Source organism: Bombus pyrosoma, unplaced genomic scaffold (assembly GCF_014825855.1).
Source record: "Bombus pyrosoma isolate SC7728 unplaced genomic scaffold, ASM1482585v1 HiC_scaffold_4727, whole genome shotgun sequence".
In the NCBI taxonomy this organism is placed as follows: Eukaryota; Metazoa; Arthropoda; class Insecta; order Hymenoptera; family Apidae; genus Bombus; species Bombus pyrosoma.
The window spans coordinates 1,154,470-1,162,126 of record NW_025219987.1 but is presented as its reverse complement, the minus strand read 5'-3'; the positions used below and the strand labels follow the sequence as shown (position 1 = coordinate 1,162,126).

General features: G+C 43.1%; 1 long non-coding RNA gene across 2 annotated transcripts; it reads left to right on the top strand.

Moving 5' to 3' along the window:
- Window positions 1–6,320: 6,320 nt before the first annotated feature.
- On the top strand, window positions 6,321–7,651 carry LOC122577522. Of its 2 annotated transcripts, XR_006320359.1 has the most exons (5): window positions 6,321–6,377; window positions 6,514–6,618; window positions 6,683–6,862; window positions 6,958–7,031; window positions 7,111–7,651. It is a non-coding gene; the product is annotated as an uncharacterized LOC122577522 (long non-coding RNA). The 2 variants fall into 2 exon arrangements; XR_006320358.1 differs by having other exon boundaries at window positions 6,683–7,031.
- The last annotated feature ends 6 nt before the right edge of the window (window positions 7,652–7,657 follow it).

Below are 7,657 nucleotides of genomic sequence, written 5' to 3'. Positions count from 1 at the left end.
TGTCGTGCAGCGAATAAACGATTCATTATTTATAATATTTCATATCTTATTTCCCTTGCGAAATATTTATTATGTTTCGACGTACTCAATTCCTTAATAGTTTTCTACTAAATTGTGCTATTTTCCCAGAACTTTATAAATTTAGTCAACAGAATTTCGCAGGAGGCAATCAATTTCGAACAGTAAAGGGATAAAATTATGAAATTATAGGAAAATAGCACAATTTAGTTTTCATAATTTATAGCTTATTATATATTTTTACATATATATTATATAATTTATTACATATTTTATAATTTATATAAATATTAATTCAAAACTTGAATATTTTTAGAAAAATAATAATTTAAATGAATTCAATTGTGTCAACCGATGCACTATCGTGTTAAAAAAATCAATCATTTCGTATAACATGACTTACATGCTTTTCTAATCCTCAACATATTAAATCTATATATATGTCGGGTTCACATTAGGATTAGGGTTGGGGTTAGGGGCGTGAAACGAATCTTCGTTGTGATTCGACCCTGTTGTTATGCAATAGAGAAGATATTTACTAGTGCAAATATGATTATTACAGATATCGACAAGTAACCGTGGTAATTAGATACTCGAAACGCTAATGACAATTATCCTAGGTTCAATAACGAATTCGCGGTCAACGAGATAATAGATGTATGTTCTCACAAAATCTAAGTCTGACTCCTGGTTAACAAAACGTGAAATATTCACTGATCGTAAAGACATTATTCTTCCTCATAGATGAGATCGCACGAGAAAATGACTTTCCGTCACGATGATGCCACAGAGGAAAACTATGATGGGCTGTGTCTAAGGCCACGAGATCATCGGATTCGTGGAGCGATGCTTTGTTCTGAAGGTGAGGGAAATTGACGTTGCTGTTAATTGGTCAATTTCCATATCGGTGGTTAGAAAAGGATGCCAACCACCTTGAGAGAGAGAGAGTTGCTAGCGGAAACGTCGTACGTGAGAAAAGAAGATTTCTCGTATCTTCCCGCAGTAGGTGATAGATTTAGGAGCTGCTAAGACTAAAACTATTTGTCAGTTTGAAGAACCTCAGCTAAATAAATTCTAAGATTTATAACGGGTCCTTATGCTAGCCGGAAATATACTGTGGAGATGTATCGACATCTGGCCATCATCTTGTCCAAAAAATGTGGTCTTTGTGTAGCGAGTGACGGGACAGAAACCGTTGGAGTGTTTACTGTCGCGTGCCGCTGCTATATTTTTTCAAGGAGAGCTATACGGTTACTCTATACCTTTGTTTAAGTAAACGTTTATTCCTTGACCGCGGCTACGATTGGCGACAGATTGTCGCCTCGAACCCAAGCTCATTATCACAAACCTTGAACAACTACAATCGGATTGAACGACGACAATTGCTTAACTACGGCTATGGTAGAATCTATATTGAAGTATTAAAGGGTTTTCCCAAAATTCCAAAGGAGAGGTTCCGGTGTTCTTTCATTTCCGTCACATATATGCCCTAGAGGACTGGCGTCATAGTCTGGAAACAAGGCAGAGAAAGGCAACCACGGTTGAGGGCAATGCCACCCAAAAATCATCGCCCTCGAAGGGGCAAGAGGGTGGTGAATGGAAGATGGTCGAGCACAAGAAAAAGAAGAAGGATGCGAAGAGATCAAGTGCTTCCAAGGCGCCTGAGACCTCGCAACGAACCCCAACAGGAAGACCGGTGCAGGAGACCAGGAAGGTGATCTCCCCCCTCCGCAGTCATCTGCAGTGACCCTAACGCTGAGCGAGGGGACGAAAACATCATATGCTGAAGTGCTGGCGACGGCTAGACAGAAAGTCTCGCTGGCCGAATTCGGTACTGTACGAATTAAAATCAAGAAGGCGATGACTGGGAGCATCATTCTAGAAGTTCTCGGGGACAAAGAGAAGGAGAAGACTCCCGCGCTTGCAGTACGGTTGACACAAGCCCTGGATCCGACCACGGTGAAAGTTGCGGCCCTAACAAGAACAGCGGAGCTGAGAGTAACTAAGATCGATATCTCAGTTGGCAAGGAGGAACTTCGTGATACCCTGGCGAGGGTCGAAGGATGCAAGGCACTGGAAGTTCAAGTAGGAGACATCAGGATTTCCAGAGGTGACCTTGGGCCAGTCTGAATAAGGTGTCCGACAATAACAGCGCGGAAACTAAGTCAAGCGGGAAGAGTTCTTGTGAACTGGTCAATGGAGAGGGTCGAAGCCATCTCGAAGAGGTCCTTAAGATGTTATGGATGCTTAGAGCTAGAACACGTGAGAGTGACCTGCGGACCTACGGTAGACCGGGGGCAGCTATTCTACAGCTGCGGGTGCATCGGTCATCAGGCACCCATAGAATGGGGGGGGCGGCATGCGTTCCGCCGAAAACTAAAGGGACGAGCCGGATTCGGGAGCCCGCTACAGACAGGAGACAGGGCGACAACGCGAGAGATCTACGGCAACAAGAGCAAAGGATCACGAGTGGGGCAGATGGCCGGGGGGAGGCCATGGATATGGACTTAGGAAAGTAGACTCATGCTGCTCCTCCAGACCAACTTGGGGCGATCGAAACGGGCACAAGACCTGCTCTTCCAGACGATAAGGGAGAGCAGGGTTGCCCTGGCAGTAGTATCTGAGCCCTATCGTATACTAGACACCCCTGACTGGGTCGGGGTGTAGCCAGTATGGCTTAGTCGCCATGACGTGGACGTCAGTACCGGGCACACCCATCGCAGAGATCCTGCTCGAGCAGGGCAAGGGGTATTCCGCGATCGAGTGGGCTGAGATGGTGGTGATAGGCGAATATGTCTAACCGAACAGTGGTCTGGTCGCGTTTGATGAGTTCCTGGACGGGGTTGGCGATTGCTTGAGACGATACCTTTCACGTCAGGCCCTCGATCGGGGAGACTTTAATGCTCACTCTTCACAATGGGGGAATACAAGGACAGATGCTCGTGGCCGGATGCTGTCAGACTGAGCTGCGGGCCTCGGGCTCCTCTTACTTAACAGAGGCTCGATCAGTACATGCGTGCCGTGGAGAGGGTGTTCCGTCGTCGATATTACACGAAGTACCCCCAATGCGTGGAGAATCTCTCAGACTACCTGTATATATTCATGGAGGTCGGCCCGGAGACAATGCCCGCGAGAGAGGCCCGCGAATTGAGGGAATGGAGCGCTCCAGCCCGCCGCCAATATGGCGCCTCAAGGATAGAGACAACGAGATTCTCCAGACAGCAGTCATTGTCGCGGTCTGTAACTGGGACGCCCATACAAAAGAAACAAGCGTGGGCGAGGCGGCAGAGAACCTTCACCGAGACATGAAAGCGGCATGTGATGCGTCAATGTGTCGACGGATTCATGACGAGGAAGAGATCTCCCTCTGCTACGAGACAAATAGAGAGTCGCGATACAGCTAAGGTGATTAGGTCGTGATAGGTATTGAAGAAACACTCAGATATATTCAACAGTAAATATTTATTCACAATATATTCTGGGTGTACTGATGCGCAGAACTCGTGGTTACTATTAACGGTTCGCGATTCGCGGTTAACAGTTCGCCTACTGGTCTATGTGTTTTGGTCCGATGAGCGTTCAGACGATGATTGCGCGAGATGCCGAAGATTTGGATTGTTGATTGACTCGAACCGTGCGATTGCAACGACCGTTGTGTGACAACTCTAGGTAACGACCGAAGGGTAACGACTCTATGTAAAGACTAACTTTCCGTCACGATGATGCTGCGAAGGAAAACTGTGATGGGGTGTGTCTAAGGATGAGAGATCATCGTATTCGCTGAGGAAAGCTTTGATTCGGAAAGTGAGGGAAATGGACGTCGTTGTTTATTGGCTAATTTTTGTGTTGGTCGTTGGAAAAGGATGCAACTGCCCTTGAGAGGAAGTTGCTAGCGGGAAGGGTTGTACGTGAGAGAAAGCAGATTTCTCGTGTGTTCCCGTACTAGGTGGTAGACTTGGAGACTAATAAAACAAAGACTATTTGTTCTTTTGGAAGACCTTAGCTAAAATAAATCCTAAGATTTATAGCGGATCCTTAGGCTAGCTGAAAATATTTGTTAAGAATGTATCGACATCTGGCAGTCATCTTGTCCGCAGGAATGGGGTCTTTATGTAGCGGGCCACGGGACAGAAACCGTTGGAAAGTTTACTGTCGAGTGCCACCACACAGATTACAGCGAAAGATCAAGAGCGCTAAAGCCTGAGCCTAGAGGGACCTCGTCCACTCAGTCAAATCCGACCCGTGGGGACAATTGTACAAGATGTTGATGAAGAAACTGCGTCCAAGGGCTCCACTACTGACGGCAGATATAGATCCGGAATTGCTGGAAGAGGTAATTCGCACATTGTTCCCGTCACAGGAGGACAGCCCGGGGCAGCCGCGCACTACTTCGACTTGGACAGTGGAGAGGAGAGAGGAATTAGGGGTTGCGAAGGAGATTCTGGATGAAAGACGAAGAAAATGGCCTCCCGCAACGCGGCGCCGGGCCCGGGCGGAGTCCCAGGACGGATATGTGCAGAGACGATGGCGGCCGTGGCCCCCAGACTACGTTACCTATTTACAAGGTGTCTGAGGGAAGGAGTATACCCTCGGATATGCCGCATGGCGAGGCTGGTCCTGCTTCGGAAGACGGACGACCGACAAACTCGCCGTCCGCATATGGTCCGGTGTACCTACTAGATGAAGTAGGTACAAAATTCTGTTACGTTTTGACTTATTTATTTTTTAGTTAATTTGAACGAAAAGAAATATGAACGATAGTAGTTGAAATATAAATTTAAACTTCCAATTAATACGGTAGTTGCTGCCACCAGAAATAGTCTAAGGACTATTTCGACGATAAAATTTTCTTTTTATTTTAATTTTACTTTGTATTAAAAGAATTGCTGTGCTACGGGTGCAGTTACGTTACGGCGACTGGCTATTATATTCCACGTTTTTGCTAACCTGCTATGGACAGGAGTACTAGCATGGGAGAGCATTGAAGTTATTAAGATAAGTAACTAGTATTGGTATGTATCTAAGTATGATTAAAAATTTGAATCTCTTATCCGAGTGATTTCTATAAGTTTCTGGTAACAAGGTGTTTTTTGTTATAGGCGTTCGAGATCGAGAGGGATTCGATTCGTAAAAATTCGCGCTTTAATGATCGGGTATCGGCGAGCTCTGTGATTCGATTTTTCCAAGGATTAGTTTAACTCTCTGTGTGAGACTTGAGTGATTTCGCAAGCCTTGCCCAAAGACGGGCGATATTTGCCAACAATGGGAGGAGGAATGCGAAGATCGTTAAGTGTTTTCTTCAAAATAAAGAAAACACTATTATACACAAGCAACACAGCGAATGACCTATCGTTCAAGAGTCAAAAATCGATATTATATCGCTCAGGGATTTCACGAGATAGAAAGCAAGATCGAATATATTAATATCCGGATATCGCGGAGTTATTAGAGAAGAGGAAAATTTATAAGTTTGATCTCTTACCTTGAGATGTGTGTGATGCCCAAAAATGTTGAAGGTCCTAGGTTCCGCTGACGCGGTTAACGCGTTGTGTAATTATTAACAAAGTCTTTATTTATTTTTAGTTTATTCATTTATTTAATCGCGATATACATTGAACTCGCGGCACACGGTTACAATTTTATTAACTCGATTTTACTAATTCTTAAAAGATTTTCGCGACTCGGTTTTAACAAATTAATTGCGTACGATTGAACAAAGAAACTAACTGACTGTAAGTAAGTAAATGTGTCTAACAAGTAAATGGCTAACAAGTGTATGTAAGTTCTTGCCTGTTGTATATTACTTTTAAGAGAGATTTTGGATTTTCCGTCCTTTGCAAATTTATCCCGGGGTGAGAAGATTCGAACTCGCGACGGCGTTGTCCTCCTGAGTCGCAAGCTTTAACAAGCGTAGCTGGCTGCCCCGCCGTGTATGTAAGTATAAGTATAAGTAACAAGTAAGTATAAGTAACAAGTGTCTCGAAACAAGTGAATGACTAACAAGTATGTATCTAACAAGCAAGTATAAATGTCTAAAACAAGTGTCTATAAGTGTCTATAAGTATCTGACTATATAACAAGCAAGTATCTTAAACAAGTGTAACTTAAACAAAAGTGTCTATAAGTGTCTCTTAAACAAAAGTCTATCAAACAAATGTCTCAAACCAAAGTGTCTTAATTCTATGTTGCTACGCTTATTTATAATCAAATCCCCCGCTGGGTGACAGTCATACGACGGTTTGCTCCGTATTATATCCTATTTCTAACGCTATTTCGTCCATTTGATTGTTTTTATGTAATCGTTCACATTTTCGTTTGTGAACACGGCATTGAGTTTTAATGTGTGTTTGTGCGTGATGGTGCGCGGTTTTGACAGTTCAGTTCGATATCGTAGATCGAATAAATTATTCTTAATATTTATTTTATTTATTTTAAGTTTGTTCGGTATTGTAAATCGAATATATTATTCTTAGTGTTGGTTTTTATTTATTTTAGTTTCCTCGATATTTTAGTTTGTTGGGGTTTATATATTTTCCTCTGTGGGTGCAGGTTATGTTGGTTATGGACATGGAAGTATCTGCATTTGTCCAACCTGTACAAGTATTGTATTATTTTATTTATTTTAACTTTCGTCCGTTGCCTGATCTTGTATGCATTGTTTTAGCGCAAGAGGAGGAGATTCCAAAAATGTGTAGGCGGCTCGTGAAGACGATCCAGATGACTGTGCGAAGGCTCGCTTCCCTGAGGAGACTTCTGCCAGAGTCCTGGATATTCTCCTGTGTCACTGCTCTTGTGGTCAGAGCGATCTTCTCTGCTGTATGCTCCCAGTACATGGAGAGACTTCGTGAGATGTTCTTGACGTTATTTTACTCATTTGGTTAATATTTCCATCTGATTATTGCTTCCAGTGTTTGGTTGATTTATTGTTTTTCGGTGTAGGTTTTGGTGATTATGATATTAAATGGTGAATACAGAGGTGTCTTCATCAAAGGTTCCTTATGCAGACTGTCCTGGTGCGTACTTTGTTCTGTTTCATTATTTTTAATTTGTCTTTTGTCATTCATCTTTTATTTACTACATGTGTTGTTTCAGCGCAAGAAGAGGACGGGTTCCAAAATGTGTGAGTGGTGCCAGAAGGCGTAGTCAACGTGTGAAGTGTCGTGGGCAAGAACGAAGAATCGTGTGACATTTGTGTTGATTATGTTCGATGCTGATATATATATATTATTTTGTTGGTTAAATCTTCAGTCAGTTTAGTTGAATATTCTGTAATGTAATATTCGCAAGGTAGTTTCATATATTTATTCCATCATGTTTATTTGATTATTAGTTGTTTGATGTGATAATAATATATATATATGTCGGAGATGAAAGAACACCGGAGCCTTCCTTGGGAACTTGGGGAGAATCCCGTAATATTGTAATCCGGATTTCACCATGGCCATAATTAAATAATTGTCATTCAATCCGATCGTGTTTATTTGAGATTTGTAACAGTGAGCTTGGGCCCGAGGCGACAATCAGTCGCCAACGTAGCCGCGGTCAAGGGATAAACGTTTACCTAAACAAAGGCATAGAGTAACCGTATAGCTCTCCTTGAAAAAATACAGCAGCGGCGCGCGGCAGTAAACACTCCAAC